The 19,328-nt window shown below is 39.5% G+C and overlaps 1 long non-coding RNA gene across 2 annotated transcripts in view; it reads left to right on the top strand.

Annotated features, from left to right (window-relative positions):
* LOC108541899 (uncharacterized) overlaps positions 1 to 19,328 on the top strand; it is a 232,669-nt gene that overhangs the window by 15,863 nt on the left and 197,478 nt on the right. For both annotated transcript variants that reach the window (XR_001889108.1, XR_001889109.1), the window contains exon 2: positions 11,322 to 11,458. This is a non-coding gene — a long non-coding RNA (uncharacterized LOC108541899). The remainder of the gene's footprint in view (positions 1 to 11,321; positions 11,459 to 19,328) is intronic.

Here is a 19,328-nt window from a genome sequence, read left to right as displayed (position 1 = left end):
CGTTTTGGTGTGGGTGTCTTTTCTGTTTGTTAGTTTTCCTTCTAACAGTCAGGACCCTCAGCTGTAGATCTGTTGGAGATTGCTTGAGGTCCACTCCAGACACTGTTTGCCTGGGTATCAGCAGCGGAGGCTGCAGAAGATAGAATATTGCTGAACAGCGAGTGTACCTGTTTGATTCTTGCTCTGGAAGCTTCGTCTCAGGGATGTACCCTGCCGTGTGAGGTGTGGGATGTCGGTCTGCACCTAGTGGGGGATGTCTTCCAGTAGGCTACTCAGGGGTCAGGGACCCACTTGAGCAGGCACTCTGTCCATTCTCAGATCTCAACCTCTGTGCTGGGAGATCCACTGTATTCTTCAACGCTGTCAGACAGAGTTATTTGCATCTGAAGAGGTTTCTGCTGCTTTTTGTTTAGCTATGCCCTGTCCCCAGAGGTGGAGTCTACAGAGACAGGCAGGCCTCCTTGAGCTGCTGTGGGCTCCACCCAGTTGGAGCTTCCCGGTGGCTTTGTTTACCTATTCAAGCCTCAGCAATGGTGGGCGCCCCTCCCCCAGACTTGCTGCTGCCTTGCAGTTCGATATCAGACTGCTGTGCTAGCAATGAGGGAGGCTCCGTGGGCGTGGGACCCTCCTGGCCAGGTGTGGGATATAATCTCCTGGTGTGCTGTTTGCTAAGATCCTTGGTAAAGTGCAGTATTAGGGTGGGAGTTACCCAATTTTGCAGGTGTTGTGTGTCTCACTTCCCCTGGCTAGGAAAAGGGATTCCCTTCCCCCTTGTGCTTCCCAGGTGAGGTGATGCCTCGCCCTGCTTCAGCTCGGGCTGCAGCAGCTGACCAACACTGATTGTCTGGCACTCCCCAGTGAGATGAACCTGGTACCTCAGTTGAAAATGCAGAAATCACCGGTCTTCTGTGTCGCTGGCACTGGGAGCTAGAGACTGGAGCTGTTCCTATTAGGTCATCTTGCTCCAGGGCTTTATATTCTTTAATACTATTGTACTGGTTAGGCTCTTCTCTGGTGCTGAATAAGAGTTCTTTTATTTGAAAAACTTGTCCTGTTACTGACTTTACAGAAAATAATTCTAACGTTTCTCCACAGAGGCAATGTTTCTTCTAGATTTTTGATAGGATGCCATTTACCTGATTTAGGAAATTTTCTTGTATGCTACTTTAAGGTTTTTATTGTGAATACATATTGACTTTTTTGTCAAAGCTTTTTTCATTTATTGAGATGATCATGTGCCTTTTCTCTTGAAAGTGGTTAATGTGATGATTACATTAAAACATTCTACAATGATAAGCCATCCTTGTGTCCTAAAACAAATCCAATTTGGTAAATATGTATTATCTTTTGAAAATACAGTTATAAATTCAGTATACCTTCATAAATATTTTGGTAAATATATTTATCAGTGAAATTTATCTGCAATTGCTCTTATACTTCCATGTCTGTTTTCAGAATTAAGTTCATACTAGTTTCGTAGAGTGAACTGGCAGTCTACTATACATCAGAAATTGTAGGGACTGGCGATATAATATAGACTAAAACAGATAAAAATCCCTTTCTTTTTGTACCTCACATTTTATTGTTCTTCAATATTTGGTAGAATTTGCCTATAAAACAGTTTGGGACTAGTATTTTCTTTGTGGAACATTTTTAAATTGCTGGTCCAATGTCTTTATGTTAATTGTTTCCTTATTCTTTTTTGAGCCAGTTTTGATAAGTTATATTTATTGAGGAATTTGTCAATTTTCTCAACATTTTAAAATACATTGGTATGAAGTTAGCCATAATAATACATAGTTAGCTCCTTTGCTGTATCATTGTATTCTTTTTTTTATTTCAAACATTAATTTCTTTTTTTATAGTTTTTCTTTGTCTTGTTTTTGGAATTTTAATTTTGTACATATTTTGCATAAGTCATATATTTACAGGGTTATAATTCAGAAGATAGAGAAGTATATACAGTGGAAAATCTCTCATTCTTGTCTTCCTGCTGTTTGGTTGTCCTTTAACAACTCACATTATGAATTTCTTGTGTATTCTTCTAGATAATAATGCACAATATAAACGTTTAGTGTGTAATCAGTTTTTATACATCTTCTCAGTATATTTGCAAAAAAAAAATATGTTATCCAATTGTTGGTTGCATGTTCTACATGTTTTATATAGCCTAAGCTTGTTAATCATGTTGTCAAAATATTTCATACCCTTTTGATTTCTGAGAGATGTGTTAATGTTGCCCAATGACATAGTAAACGTTCTTTCTTTCTGTAGTTCTTTCATTTTTTCTTTATGTATTCTAAATTGTTTTATTGGATGTATTCAAATATAAAATTATTTTTATCTTTCTGGAGGAATGAACATTTTACCATTATGCAATGATTCTCTTTATCTCTAGTATGCCTTTTGCTTTAAAGTCTGTTTTTGCCTGATATGAACAGAGCTATACTACTTTTAGTCAATGTTTGCTACTTTTATAATATTTCTATATTTTTACTTTCAACCTTTCCATGTCTTCACGTTTTAAATATAAACATGAAGCTTTAAACATAGACTTTTAAAATTTTTTTTGTCTGACAATCTATACTTTTTAATTGGAGAGTTTGTTTTGATCTACTCTAATTGCTAATATATTTAGATTTACTTGGTCTATTTTATCTGATAGTTTGTCTTTGTTTTGCTTTTGCTGTGCTCTTTTTCCTTCTTCTTTCTTGCCTTTACTTGGATTAGTTGAAGTATTTTCCCCTCTCTGCTGGTCTGGAAAATATTTATTTTGATTTAGTTCTTTTGGTGGCTACCTTTGAAATTTTAAAATGTATACTTAACACAGTGTAAAGTTAATTAATATTTTTACCTTCCTCTCAAATGAGACTTTACAATGGTTTAATTCTAGTCACCCCAAACCATCTTCTAGATCTGCCCTCTTAGCTCTCTCTTTTTAAATTAGTATTATATATTAGACACTTTATTATGGTTTTAAAGAGTCAGTTTTTGTTTAAATGTATCCATATGTTTAGTTTTATTTCATTCGTATCCCTTCCTGTATGTTAGAACTTCTTTTAGCTATTTTCTCTCTTTAGTTAGAGATTAATAGTGATAAATTCTTTCAGACTTTTATAGCTGAATATATTTTTATTTCATCTGTGTTCCTGAAATATAACTCATATTGGTATACACTTTTGAGCTGATACAGTAAAACTCCAACATAGTGCAATAAGCTTGACCCAAACATTCATTTTTATAAAATGCAGGGTCACTTTATTTTATGATGAATGAAAAGATTTGGTTGAGCCTAGCTGGCTGAGAGTTCCTGAAGCTTAGTCATGTGACCCAAATCTGTCTAGATATCAGTAACAGTAACAATCTGGGGGGTGGCCATTCTGTAATTCAGCTTAAATATTGATGAAGACAATTCTGGGTCCCCTGGCTGGCTGAGACTTACAAGAGAGTAGCAGTGATTGTAAGGATCTTCTAGTTAGCTGGGGAGATTGAGATTCACCTTTTCCTACTCCCCTACCTTTTATCCCATGATCTATATAGGGTAAGAACTTGAGTCAGAGAAGAAGCCTATCTCCAGTTGTATTACATAAATATTTATTTTCTGAAGAAGTGTGGTACTTCCTGGGATTTTAATGTACTTATTGTTTTTTATCATTACTTAGGAATGACTACAATATTAGATTGTCTTCCACCTTAATTGCTGCTATGGAGATGTTAGCTGTCAATTTAGTTGTTATGACCATGCTGGTAATCTCACTAATCTCTGATTGCTTTTGAGGTCTTCAATTTATCTGTGGTGTACTATAGTTTTACTATGATGAATTTTAGATTTTTTGGGATTCCCAAAAATGAGGTTTGATGTTTTTCAACAGTTCTGGAGAATTCTTACTCATTAGCTTTTGAATATTATTTTTTACTTTCTGGTTTCAGTGTCCTTCTTGAACTCTGATAAATTTATGTTACATCTGACTCCATACTCTTGTTTCTTAATTTCTCTTTTATATTTTCTAATTTTAAATATCTTTAAGTAACATTCTACACTTTTATTATTCTCTAATTCTCTTTTGGATTTTTTTTTCTATTGAGCTTTTCTTTTTTAAAAATACAGAGGTATAATTAACATATAATAAAGTGCGCAGTTCTTTTGTACTTAGTTTGATGAGTTTTAGCATTTGAATATAGCCAGTAACAACTTCCCAGAACAAAATAGAGAACACTACTATCACCCCAGAAAGTTTCCTGGTGCCACCTTTCAGTCGCTTCTATTGAATTTTTCAGTTATTTTATTGTTAATTTAAAGAAGTTATATTTAGTCATTTTTCAAATCTGGTCATTTAAAAAAAATTCTTAACTATTGTGATAGTATATCTGGTCATTTTTTTTATAGTCCATTGCTCCTTAATTATTTTAGAAATTGTTTTCTCTAATTCCTTTTTTAATTGGTTCTCTTTTCTTAACTTTTATTTTAAGTTCAGGATTACATGTGCGGGTTTGTTATATAGTTAAACTCATATCATGGGGGTTTTGTGTACAGATTATTTAGTCATTCAGGTACAAAGCCTAGTACCCAATAGTTATTTTTTTCTGGTTCTCTTCCTTCTCTCAATACTCCACCCTCAAGTAGACACCAATGTGTGTTGTTCCCTTCTTTGTTGTCATGTATTCTCACTATTTAGCTTCCATTTATAAGTGACAACATGTAATGTTGGTTTTCTGTTCCTGTGTTAGTTTGCTAAGGATAATGGCCTTCAGCTCCATCTGTGTTCCTGCAAAGGTCCTGATCTCATTCTTTTTTATGGCTGCATAGTATTCCATGGTGTATATGTACCACATTTTCTTTATCCCATCTACTGTTGATGGGCATTTGGGTTGATTTGTCCTCTATGTACACAAACTAGAAAGTCTAGAAGAAATGGATAAGTTCTTCACACACACACTCTCCCAAGACTGAACCAACAAGAAATTGAATCCCTGAACAGACCAATAACAAGCTCCAAAATTGAATCAGCGATAGAAAAAGCTTACCAACCAAAAAAAGACCAGGACCAGATGGATTAACAGCTAAATTCTACCAGATGTATGAGGAACTAGTAGCATTCCTACTGAAAGTACTCCAAAAAATTGAGGAAGAGTGACACTTTCCCAATTCGTTCTAGTTCTTTATACATACTAAAAATCGTTATTTCATCCTGTATCTGATACTTCCAATATCTGGAGTCTGTTTTCTTGTTACTGTTGCTTTTAGCTGACTTTCATTAATGGTGTCTTTTTACCTCTGACTTTTGTGACTTTCGTTGTGAACTTACATTTATTGGAACACATTTTCTGGGAGTTTTATGAAACCTGAACTAAGATATATTTTTCCCCCAGAATATTTTGTGTTTGCTTTCACTGTTTTATAATATTTTTTCAAAATCTTGCATTTCTCATTTGAATGTAAGTATCTTTTATCAAGAGGGAGATCAGTTGTTCATAAGTTTTGAGGTTAAGGAGAAGAATTATTTATTTAAAATAACATTTCTTCTCTTTTGATAATTCTTCTTTGAATGTAAAATATAATCTTCACGTGCTTTTATTGATACTCTTTTACTAAGTTCTTTCCTTTGCTCTGGGAGTCATAACTTCCTATAGTTTTTGTTTTTTAAGATGTTGGTTCAGCTTAGAGTAAGGAATCAGAAATTACAGGATTTCTACATTGTGATCTAGTGATTACAGTATCTTCTTCATCCTGTTTCACTTCCAGTGATCTTCCTTGGCTGCGGATTATGTCAGAGACAATAAAAATGGGGTGTCAGCATCATTTCTTCTTAAACTTCCTCTTCCCTGAGTACTATAGTATTTATCTGCTTCTCCCAAAAATTTTAAACCAATGATTTATTAACCAGCCTTTCCTAGATAATTGCTTTTTAAGAATCTTATTTAAGAACTGAGGAGCTATGGCAGCTTCTATAATCCTCCTTCATCTTAGTCCAGGCTTTTCATTATTTGGCATATATGCTTGATTGTTTATAGTTGTTTGCTTATTTCACAGATGATGAGTTTTAAAAAATTCTTTTAAAATTGTTTTGTGAGTTTGGGAGGCTCAAGGAGTAAAATGCCCTTACATTGCCGGTTTTACGTGGAAATCCTCTTATCAATCAAGGTTAAAATTCAAAAATGAAATAATCAATGTGGGAGCAAGAACTATTGGAGAAGCCAAATAAACACAATTTTTTTTTGATATTTCTTGTCTTAATACCTGTTTTAGGCCAGGCATGGTGTCTCAGGCTTGTAATTCTAGTGCTTTGGGAGGCCAAGGCAGGAGGATTGCTTGAGGTGAAATAAAAACAAAAGTACTGATGTCATTTCAAGGTCTAGGATGTTAAGAAGGGATATGACTTTTCTGTCTTCTATTTTTCCACTTGACAGAGTAGTACAAAAGGTTATAAGGTTCTAGAAGAATAACAATGCCACAAGATGGGAGGAACTTGGGTCTTTCAATCACCAAATGGAGAAGAGAAACATACCAGGAATACCTACTTTGGAATGCTGTTTAAGTGAGAAATACACTTTTATTTTGTAAGGCTGCTGAAATTTGGAAATTGATTCATAATATCTGCTCACATTACCTTAACTTATATAATCTGGGTGTTTTTATTCTGAAAAGATTTGTACCTTTTCCATATGGTGGTCAGAAATACTAGGAGATCTCACTAGATGTTTTATGCTACATGATTCTAAGAATATCAAGGCTTCCATTATCTTTATATTCATCTACTTTTGCACCACTGAATGAAATTGCCTTCTGACACATGGCTTTATAAAGTGGTGTGCACCTTTTTAAGGTTTTATTTTATTTTATTTTTGTCTGTTGCATGCAAGATGATTCTCTAACATAGTAATTAAGAAGGTGTCTCATTCCTGTAATCCCAGCACTTTGGGAGGCCGAGGCAGGTGGATCACCTGAGGTTGGGAGTTCAAGACCAGCCTGATCAACATGGAGAAACCCTGTCTCTACTAAAAATACAGAATTAGCTGGCATGGTGGCACATATCTGTAACCCCAACTACTCCGGAAGCTGAGGCAGGAGAATCGCTTGAACCCAGCAGATGGAAGAGGTTGCGGTGAGCTGAGATTGCGCCATTGCACTCCAACCTGGGCAACAAGAGTGAAACTCCATCTCAAACAAACAAAAAAAAGGTGCATTTCCATGTAGTCCACAGCATTTCTATATAAAGGCAAGAATGCCATCATCTTAACTTCTTGAGATATTTTACAACATGCTTTTTGAAAGCCCCAGAACTTCCAGATGTTATGTCTGCTATATTTTTCTATACCAAAAGTTCTTTCTAATTTCTTCTGGAGATTTGATACATGGTCTAGTGTCGTGATTTTGAACCCTGCAATGTTCTCTTCCAAGGATTTTGATTAAGTGTGATGTTCCTCTCACTTTTCATCTAGTTATGAAATAAGAGCACAGTGGATCTCTGGCAGAGATCCCTCTATCCATGCAATAATAGTGTATCATGACAATTTTAGGAGAGGATAATCTGACTGTTACTCAGTTGTGGGCTTTAGCTGTAATTGTATGTAAAGAAAGATTTCACTGGGTTTCACAAGTTCCAGGTTTGAAAGTTAGTAAGTAGGGAAGAAGAGGAGCTGGAAACCCCGTTAACTGTTCTGAGGTGGGAGGGCCATTGGATTCTGTTTCTCTGACATTCAGAACTCTTCCTATAGTCTTTGCTTACATCAGGCTGAGTAGAAGATGAAGGGGAGAATGGATTAGGTGACAGCAGCCAGGAATTTCCTTATATGCTTTTACACAGTGACTGAGTAAGCATGGGTTACTGTTCCTGGCACTGAGACTTAGCAGGTGCAAACAGGAAAGTGAGGAGCTTGTCCTGAGAATGGCAGGGGACACTGGTGGAGCTTGGCACAAAAGACTTAGAAAGCTAGTGGTTCTGCTGTGCCCTGGCAGTTTGTCTTGGCAGGTCTCCCTTGAGCAACTAAGATGACCTGCATGCTCCCTAAAACTGGTGCAGAGGGAATCTGTGCTCTTTCCTGCCTCCTTCAGGTTTATGAAGGGGCCACCTACTCGTTATTTTAAAGTTTCAAATGTTTGACTCATGAAGCTCTCATATAGAAGCATTTCCCACTGGTCCTACATGGCATGGGGGTTCATTAAAGCTGCAGAAAGAGGCAGACTGTTTGGCTGTTTCTTACAACTGGGCTAGAAGGCCATAGTGTGCTCATTTTGGGCATAAACTTGGAGGGTCTCCCAGGTGAAATGGAATCAAAGACTTCAGTGGCCTCAGGTTTGTTTACTTCTGGCATTGTCCAAGGTTTTCTGGCTCTCTGGTTGTTAGGGAGGCAAGAGATTCTGAATGGTCATGACCCAGAGTCAGGTTTAGCACTGGAAGGAATTATATGCAAGCAAGATTAGCAATATCCTGATCCTTTTTCCTGAAACACGCAGGGGTGAGGGCTGGACCAGCTGTCTACGACATCCCCTGAAACCCCCAGTGCAGCTGGATTTCTTCTTCTTTGTGACAACAGGGCCTATCATTATAAGATCATACTGCTTCAAGGCCATGTGACAAGCATACTATGGGGCAAATAATACAGTAAAGGAGAATGAAAAATGAACTGCATTCTCTCTTGTTTCATTCTCTTTGCAGAAATCCTGCAAGTGTTATGCTAAAATACGCCTTTGATTTGAATATAAATAGCCCCACTTTTCTAATCCAGATGCAGCCATGTGCCTCTCTGCACAGGGTTGGTGATTCTCTGTTGCGTCTTGGGAGTAATAAGAAGATTCCACTGGAAAAAAATGCAGGCAAATCAGCCCAGCTGAGATTACATAAAGGAGGAAGGAAAATTGGAGAAAGTGTGTAATAAACCTCAATATCTAGTTGAGTGTGATTTTTAACAAAAGGCTTTTGCATTTAGCTCAATGACTTAAGATCTTCAGATAGTAGCTAAATGTGTTTTATTCAGACTCTTACAGCTCTGGGCAAGAGTTGTTACTATAGGCAAGACAATTCTTCTGGAAATAAGTAAGTTGCTAAAACCAGAGGCTTAGGGGTGGATTTCAGCTCCTTGGTGATTTGTATTTAGAATTTCAGAGGCTTGGGTCTTGCTAAAAAGTGACTGGGCATCTTATGGGGAAGTTCTGCTTTACAGATCTAGGAGAGGGACCTCTTCTTTTGAAAGATCTCGTGAATTTTTTTCCTAAGTTTTGCTCTGCCATAGCCTCATCTGCACTATTCTTTGACTCCAAAGCTTGCCAATGTGTTTTGTATTTATCTTCTGCTTTGCTTCTCCAATGCTACCCATAAGTCTTTTTCTCCTGCCCTTAGATATTTTGGTCTTGTAGAGAAACATTTCCCAAATACATTCTCATTAGATCTATGAGATGCTGCACAATAAAAGACTTCATGGTCAATTGAGATTGAGAAATGATGCATACTACACATCTTTCTTGGAAATTTGTAACGCACTTTTTAATAGGTGCTAAAGGAAAGTTATTTACACTTATTTAAGTACATATATATATATATATATATGTTTATTTAATAGCAACATGTTTATTAGCCTCCCAAGAATTAGTAGTTCTCAGAATTTTCTTTGGGCATTTCTACTATAATGTCCACAAACTGCAAAACCTGTCTAGACTACTAGACATGCAAGTTACTGAGAAATTGTCATGGATCATCAAACCCTCCGAAAATGCTCTTTTGAAGGCAAAGGATGGTATGAGCCAATCCTATAAATAGAAATGAAAGGAATAAAACGTTCGGTAAAGCATAGACTGGCTAGAATAAGCTGGATTGGCTGCTGTCCATTAGGGAGAGGTGCTGAAACAGAGATTTCCCCTGGTGCTATTAAAAAATGGATTTCCAGCAGAGCTCTTAAAAAGTAACTGCTCAGGCCGGGCGCGGTGGCTCACGCCTGTAATCCCAGCACTTTGGGAGGCCAAGGCGGGCAGATCACGAGGTCAGGAGATCGAGACCATCCTGGCTAACACAGTGAAACCCCGTCTCTACTAAAAATACAAAAAATTAGCTGGGCATGGTGGTGGGCGCCTGTAGTCCGGAGGCTGAGGCAGGAGAATGGTGTGAACCTGGGAGGCGGAGCTTGCAGTGAGCCAAGATCGCGCCACTGCACTCCAACCTGGGCGACAGAGTGAGACTCCCTCTCAAAAAAGTAACTGCTCAGAAAGTGCTGCATGAGACATCTAGATACAAACCCAGGGTAGCAAAACTGCACAAGGGACAACATGGGGGAAAAGGTACATACTGGACAATGAATTAACAGAAATAGGGTTTGATTTCACTATTCCCAGTAACTGGGTGTGTGAGCCTGGGCAAGCCATTTAGTCTCTCCATGTCTTATTTGTAAAATAAGGTAATTGGATGGGATGCAAGTTCATTCAAAGTTCTAAACATCATAATCCATAATGACTTCCTAAGTAGGTCTTTATGTGAGCACAAAAGAAATCAAACCAATGTGTATTTGCCCCAGGCCCCTGGGCTTCTCTGGTCCCTTTTATTTGGGAGGTGATATGCTTCACAACTATATGTGTTGCACTAATTCATAAAGGTATTCCATCCCAAGTCAATAACAAACTATAGCTTTGTGAAAGGAGTGAGTCCAATATGTTATAATCATCTTGGAAGCTTCAGTTACCTCTATTGAGAGGAAGGTTCTTTTTCTAAGGAGGCTGCTTTGAATCATGTTCTCAGCAAACATTTAATTAATAAGTACCTATTAATATTATGTATTAGGCTCTGTTCTAGGCACTTGGGATACTTTGGATGTGTGTGTGGAGGAGAAACACAAAAGATAAAATTTCTCTACTCTCATGGAGTTTATATTCTAGTAAAAAGAGACAGATAATAAACATTAAGCCTAATAAATAATGTATATAGCAAAGTGTAAATTATATAGTATGTTAGAAGATGATAAATACTACTGACAAGAAACAAGAACAAGTGTAAGGAGGCATGGAGAATTGAATTGGGTAGTTAGTGTAAGCCTCACTGGGAAAGGGATCTTTGGGCAAAGACCCGAACAAGGTGAAAGAGTGAACACATGCCTGTCTAGAGGAAGAAAGATGCAGGCAGAGAAAACATCCAGTGCAGAGGAAGAGTATGCCTGGCAGCTTCTAGGAACAGGAAGGGGACCTGTGAAGCTAGAGTGATGTGAGTAAGTGGATGTGTCACAAAGGGGAAGTCCCAGCTGTTTTGTCCTGCTAGATACAAAGACCCACTGAACATACTTAGGACAAATTTCACGTTCAGCAGCAGTATAACCTAATTTTAGACTTCTTTTTCTTATAGGAAGCCTCCTATCAGACTCTCTGCCTGGCCTGAGATATCCAGTTAACACCTGCAATTCAGAATACCCTCTCACCCAGCAATAAAGCATCCAGCCTTTGCATCTGTAACAACCTCCTCTGTAATTTGTGCATTCTATGGTGAGTTTAAATGCTGACTCTATCATTATCTGAGTTTATTACCATTGCTATTTGCATATGTTTAATGGGGGAGGGGAAGAGTGGGCAGAAAACCTCTGCACAGATTGCAGCTTGGAAGTCTGCATGTCTCTCCTCACCCTTACTTCCCCTTCCTGTCCCCTTCTCTTCTAATCCTCTGCCTTCTTTGGGGCCTGGGCCAGGGCCAGCCGTACTTAAACTAAGAATAGGTAAAAGTTCCCAGTAGCCCTGTTGCCCTCTGCTGTGTCTGCCTACTCCCCTGTTCCTGCTGTGCATCTCTCCCAGCACTCCTGACTTTCAACCACTCAGTGCAGTACAGTGAACCTGTCTCCCTTCCTGCCCCATGAACCATCAATACTGGTTCTTAATTAGGAAATGATAAATTTGCTCACATTAATTTGTCTAGAGGTTATCTCTTTTGGGGTGGGGTTTTGTTTTGTGACAGAGGGTATAGAAGCATTAGGGAGGATTGTCAGAGTCCTGGAACCCTGAAAATTATTACCAGATATTAGGCAGGCACCTATTCAGAGAGTCAAACCCTGGCCTCTGCTGCCCACTCATCTCCCAGCTCAACTTTACCTGTTTTCCCTAAAATACCTTTCTGCACAGGAATTCACTGCCTTTTCTTGTTGGAGGGGTTGGCTAGGAAAACTTCTGTATGTTGTAAGATCTATAGTGAAATGTTAGCATGAGCCTCTGAATTTCTCTTGGGAGCCAGGAAGCAGCCCAAGCCCCAAGGGAGGGGTGGAATAAATTGTTGCCCAGTGGCCAGCAAACTTGTTTTATTTTACAAGACTGTGTTTTCCATGTTGCTTGCATTTTGAAATAGTGTGCACAGGTGCCCCAGTTTGATTCAATTTCAGCCCTCACCATGATTTATGGTCCCACCTGATCACATCCAGATCACTTTGCTGTTTGCCCTTGTCTGCTGCGCTGCAGTTCATGAGTGGGGAGCCAGAACCAGACATTTTAAGGATTCCGAGTGAACAAGCATGTCTGTTTCTCCCTCAAATTTTTACCCATGTAGGATTTAACATAATCAACAATGAGTCCAATCTGCATTTCTTTGAAAAGAGGCACTGCCAGCCTTCAGAGAATATTAAACTGAATGGAAAGATTACAGTTGTTAGAGATGCAAAACCCTTGAAAGAGCTAAAATGAGAAAAATGGCATTTTATGACCCATTTATGGCCTTGTGTATCCATATTCTTGCCATCACTACCCTAATTACCACCATCACCATCATCATGTTAATATAGTAGCCATCAGTTATTGAATACTCATTATTTTGTCATTTTGACAAATATTTTATGAGAATAGACTTCTTAAAATCTGAACCATCTTAAGAAGATACTGTTGTTATCCCCATATTACAAATTTTTAAAAAACAGAAAGATTGAGAGGTTTAGTAACTTGCCCAAGGTCAAAGTCAACCAAGTAGCCACAAGTCTGTATAATTAAATAAAAATAAATAGTCAAAATGTGTACGTACAAATAAAGATGGCTTTCTAGGTAGTAATTCACTCTAGGCAAGATTAAGAAGGCTTCTTGTTGGGCAGAACACCGTGTACGTTACCAATGCTAGGTCAGGACTCCAACTGTTAATACGTGGAAGGTAGCAAAGATCACCATGATGTTGGCCACCAGGAATAGAATTTCAAATACTTTTACCCGCTGCTTCTTGGTATTGTAGTCACCAAGGAAACATAATACAGTCAAGCACGAATGGAACAATGCTTTAATCACATAGAGAAGAGAAAGAACAAGATCAGCTCCAATAGTATGTGTTGGTCCCCCATGGATGGTGGATTCCCCTAGCAGCCTAAGTGGGGCAATTGGGTCATGAGCAGTCCTCACAATCTTAATAGAAGGACATGTGCCCCTCCCATGTGTACTCTGAAAGCTGGGGGCAGGCCTGAGGCCATTGACTTACATGCATAAGCAGAACAAAGAAGCATATATTGAGCTTGAAACAGTGAAAGCTATTCCCATACAAGGTAATAATGTTTGCACAGGCTGTGTGAGCTCTTTATCTCCTGGTAAGGAAGGGTTCCAGATCCAAGACACATTCTTATGTGGCTACTAGGAGGTGCAAAGACTGCATGCAGGAGACTGTCTTGCCAACATTTATTTAGGTAGCAAGCTTTTCTGGTGCCTTCAGGTAGGATTTTGCCACATGTTAACTACTCAGAAACACATCTCCTGCTTAAATAAGCCATCCCTGAATCACCCTTAGCCCAACCTCTCCTCTCTCTTTATTGGGTCTTTTTCTCTATTGTATCCCAATACTATTGTATCCCAATAGTGACATGTGCCTGGCTCCTGGGTAGGTGCCTATGGACAAAGAATGCAAAGATTTCCTTGTTGGTGAATCTAAATACCACTTTCTCTGGGAAGCATCCTTATCACCAAGCCATAGTGCTCCTTTCTCTGTGCCTGCAATGCACATTGTTTCTAGTTCAAGTACTAGTACTGTAGTATTAATAATACATGCTATGTTAATATCATTAATAATACTGCTTGAATAGCCCTAACAACCCTTAGTCCCTTGTTCCCTATTTACTCTTCCCAATAGCCCTGCAAGGTAGGTACTATTGCTATCCTCATTATACAGGTGAGGAACTGAGGCATAGAGGAAGAGTAACTTGCTCAAGATCATCCAGCTAGTAAGTGGCAGAGCCAGGATCATGGATCCAGGCAGTTTGGTGCCAGCATTCAGGTCCTAATCACATTCCTCCCTCAGTGATTGGCTTTACTGTTTTTCACTTGTCAGTTTTCTAATTAGGTTGCCACCTCAAAGGTGGAGTTTGAGACTTGCACATATCTTCGTCCTCAGCTCCAGGCCGATTGCCTGGCACCTAGCAGTCACTCAGGAATTATTTGGCGTGGGACTGAATGAAAGATAGGTGTTCACTGGGTAAGGACTTGGGGGCAGCTCACCCAGGATTTTTTCATTGCTTTAAGGCACTTAACTGCTAACTGGATCCTTTGTTTCAGGGCAGACAGAGTGATAGAGGCACAGGAAGTACTGAAGAACAGGCTTTGCCTGCCTCGTTTTATCCTAATCGGTTAGCTCACATCTTCTTTGACACTGTCCTTGTTTTCAGAAGAGAAAGGGATTGAGGGTGCTTCTTACCTTTAAAAGGAGGCTTTTTTCCATTTGCTTCTACAAAACTGCCCTGGTTTTTTCCCACTGGGATTGCATTTCTCTCACCTCCATTTATTCTCCATTAATATCTCCACAGTGGCAATTATTACCCCTCATCCATGCCTGTGTGTGTCTGTCTGCCTTCCCCACCTCCACCCTGACTGTGAATTTCTTGAGGCAATTACCTCAAGAAAAATGACTTGTCCTAGTCATCTTGCATCTTGTCCAGCACAGGGCCTGACCCACCAGAAGCCCTCAAACCATGCTTCTTAAATGAAAAATGCTTAGTCATTGGTAGATCTGTGGTGCAAAGTACAGGAAATCGAAGTAATGTATCTCAACCTTTTTTTTTTTTTTTTTTTTTTTTTTTTTTTTAAAGAACGAGACTGATCTTTGGCTCAAGGAACCAAGAATCATTTAGGACTTGTTTCTCATCATCTTTCCTCTCTCTTTCCCTCCAGCTCTTGTCATGTGATAAGTGATGCAGAAAAATTCTTCTCTCAGGATTGGATAAGAGAGACTGAAAAGGTAGTTGGACTGGGTGAGGGGCAGGGAGTTGGAGGAAACATAAAACAATAAAAATGATTTAATTTACATCTGATCATAGCAACCAGCTGGCTATACCATCAGTTATTACACCCTAGTAGTTATTAAAGAGCACCTCTATCATAGGCACCTTATTAGCTAGGGATTTATGGAGCACAGAGGCACAGGAGGAAATATTGATATCTCACTCACAACATCACCTGTGGATGCCTGGGTTGTCTGTCTCTCAGTCCTACCTTTTCTCATCTGTCCTCATTCTTAGGCCCGATAGGCTCAGGTTCAACTCCCAGAATGTTTTTCTCCTGAAGTATGCATTATGGTAAACAATTTCACTCACTTGTGCTTCGATCCATTGTGCATCTGTTTCAACACCTATGGCTATAATATTCCTGCTTTCCAGGCAGAAGGTGTTTTGGGCTCATTCAGATATTTCTAGAGTTTTCTGTGTCATAAATTACTGCCATTGATAGGGCTTCTGGTTTAGCCTACTTTTTAATAGAGAAAATAAAAACCTAGACTGGATTTCATTTTAGCCAGGTCTCATGTTGCCGCTTGAGTCCTAGAGCCTGAGCCTTTAGATCCCTGGCCTATGCTTCATCTTTCCTCCTTGAAAGCCCCATTCCAAATGGATCTCAGCCCTGGTTTCTGGACTGAATGCAAATAAGTAAGTTACTCTTGGATGTCTTGACATTAATGATACAGTTCTTTTTAACACAATTGGATGCTTTATTCATTCCTAGAAGCAATTTATTCCCAATTATAACCAATTATTATGTGTGATGCCAGAAATAAAAAACAAAACAAATTACATTTTAAATTTAAAACGTGTGTAGGGAAAATAATGATATGGAGCCAATTATGTCAATTCAAGTCAGTCGCAGAATTTTCCTTTGAAGATAACATTTTTAAAGAACTGAAAGTTTCCACATTTTGATCCCTTGAAGTACCAAAGTGACAACACAGGCAGGAGGAGATGACACAAGAAAAGTGGCAATTAGTTATTTACCCAGAAATGCAGAGCTAGGTGTTAATAATGAGTGGCTAGATTACACTTGACATTTTACAAAGTGACTTACAATCACACCTGCATGCATGCACACACACACATGTGTATAGAAATTGCCTGTGGAATAGAATAAGAGAAGAGGACAGAACTGGGTCTCTTCCTTAGGGACAATATGTACTGTATATAGTGTCTGTGTTGGTGAGGATGGAATAAGAAAAGTACAAGCGCGAATGGGTGCATGAGGAATTAAATCCACAAATGACAATTAGCTGGGCTAGGTTTATATGCATACCCACATATCAAATCTATCACTTCAGACATGCATATGCATTTAAATCTTTTCATGATGCCTCAATGGGTCTAGATGGCTATTGCTACTCTGATCTTAAAGCTGGGGAAATCAAGCTATGGGAATAACATCCAGAGTAGCATTAGACTTTGGAGCTCCAGATTTTTATGCTTTCACTTGCCTGCTGAGCTTCATGGTCTCTCAAACAGCAGCCGGGCAAGGTGGGTGGTTGTTTTATTGTTTATTAATGACTCTGGAGAGTCCTGGATGTGTTCCTGTCACAAAACGTGTGTCAAAACCTATTAAAGCTGAAAAGAACTTAGAGGCTGTGGGTCCAATCCCTTCCTTTTAAAGAGAGGGAACCTGGGTCAGAGAGAGGCCAGATCTGCTTTAAGTCTCATGACTTCTCAGTGCCTGAGTCAGATCTGCCCACCCAGAGCTCTTTCTGTCACTGCATGGCACTTGCTAAGCTTGTAGGGTGCCCTGCTGGCAGTGATGTTACTGGTGATAAAGGTGATGAGCATGCACCACCCTACTTCACTCCCTTTTTCTTGAATGTGGCTCTCAGTATGGCCTTACATATCTTGTGGTTGAAATTAACCTCCCTACATAGTTCCCCTGATTCTACAGCAATCAAATATACTGTTCTCCTATCATAAGAGGTCAGGGGCTGTACCTGCCTGGACACTGAGTACAGAATGCAGTGTAGAGTTTTCAAAGTGGAAGGCTCAGTCATTGAGGAACTATGCATTGAGTGCCCACCATGCCCCAGGTCCCCTTCATGCACTGGAAATGCAGCAGGGAATGAGATGAAGTCCCACCCTTGTGGATTTTATTTTCTCAGAGAATCCACAGCAACCACTGGCTGGAGATGAGGAGCAGTAGCTCTTTTAGGAGGCCTGTGGTTCCTATGGTTCATCACCATGGCTCTGCCTTCACTCCAGATACTGGATTCTAGTAATACCTACTGACTTCCTTATTTCAGTTCCACACCTGGCCTCTGTGAGATATTGAGTTTGTGCCCTCTGCGGAGCCACAACTTTACCGTGAAACAGTAAGAGCCTGCAGCTTTCGGCAGTTAGAACAAGCATGATCTCAGGCCCCCACCCCCATGCGGCCTGCCATTGTCGCTGGCGCTTACAGGATGAAGTAAATCGGGTTTTGTGATCAGAACAGATGTGTGAGGAGACAAATCCAGACTGAGCAGGGGATGCTGCAGGTTACCACCAAGGGACGTCAGAGGTGCGGAAGTCGGCGGGGGAGGGAGGGCGACTTTAATCTGAGAGAGTGATTATGGAATCCAATTAGCTTCTCATTTTCATTTGCAGAAGGAACATTCAATTCGCTTAACGCCACTCTACAGATCCTTCTTCTCTCATCTGTACCCAAAGGGAAACAAATTCCAGTGTAATAGCGCATTTGGACAGCAGCAGACCACAGTAGAGAGAGCATGTGGCTAGAAGTGAGGAGGCCTGGGTCCTAGGTTTGGCTCTGCCTCTACGAGTTTCGTGACCCTGGGCACATTGCCTCACCCCTAAAGGACCTGGGCTCTTCTGCTAAATATGGAAATTGAATTAAATCATTTTAAAGGTCTCTTTAATTCCAAAATTCTATATTTGTTTTTCAGTGCATATCTTCATATTACAGCTTAATAAGGTATGCAGTTATCATTTTGGAATTCCTCACTACAACTCTGCCAATAAAACTCTGAGCTTTGGAGTCAGACAAACCTGTATTTCAGTAATGAACCTACCTACTTAACTTTAAGTCAGTTACTTAATCTTTCCAATCCTCAATTTATAAAATTAGGATAATAACAACAGTATTTGTCTTACAGAATTGTTTTGTGGATTAAATGGGCTAATATATTCAAAGTACTTAATACAGCATTTGGGACCTATTAAAACTCAATAAATGTTTACCTGTTTTATTTCATTGTCCTGTTTACTACAAAGTTTTAGAATAACTTGGATATTTTATCTAAAAATTTAAAATAATGTGGTAGGGGGACTTCCTTTTAAAAAATTGCTTGGATGACATGGCTGAAGAGGTTTAATGGTGGGTAGGCTAAGTAATGGACTAAGACTGAAATAGCTCCATGGAAATAAAGCATTTAATGTGGGAATAAATGAAGTTGCCACCCAGAACTAACAGCCAGAGTCCTGGCTGGGCTGTAATTAATGGATATGCTGGCCATGATTTATAAGGATATTTTAAGAAGTGACTGTATTGTGTGGAGCCCTGGGTTTTATGCCCACATTGAAGTAAGATCAATGGGAAATTCATTAGGCCTAAGAATTAATGGGTAGGAATGAAGTTTCTTTCCCAGCATTAGGGCTTTTCACATGGTGGCTACCAGGGATGCTTCCTCTGGGATGGAGGCCACTGGGATATGGAAAAAGTTGTTGAGCACTTGGAGCCAGAAAAGGAATGATGCTCCACATCTTTTTCCCTGTGTTAGAAAATGCAGAGAAGGAGTTCCAGCCCAGACTTTTCTCGAGAGCTTTCTGGGTCTTACTGGCTGGAGGCTAGGGATGGTTACCTCCACCTTCCTTTCTTTCTTTTCCTTCTTTCTTTTTTTTTTTTTTTTTTTTTTTTTGCCTCCCTCCCATGTGTCAAGGTGTCAGCCTTCCTTTTTGAGCAAGACATTGAGCAGAACTGCACTGAGCACAGTGCACATCTGCTGACAGGAGTTTGGTTACCCTGAGGATGTGTGTGCTGAGCACCTGAGATGGTGAATCAGCAAATGCAGGCCTCTGCAGGTGGCTTTGGCTGACAGCAATATCTAGCATTGGTGCACAGGTGGCCCATCTGCACCCTGAGGCCCTGCAGTGTGCTGGAATTTGCTCTGTGACTTGCCTTG

The sequence above is a fragment of the Rhinopithecus bieti genome, unplaced genomic scaffold (assembly GCF_001698545.2).
Source record: "Rhinopithecus bieti isolate Rb0 unplaced genomic scaffold, ASM169854v2 scaffold_20101, whole genome shotgun sequence".
Lineage (NCBI taxonomy): Eukaryota > Metazoa > Chordata > Mammalia > Primates > Cercopithecidae > Rhinopithecus > Rhinopithecus bieti.
This window is presented reverse-complemented; position numbering and strand designations above follow the sequence as displayed.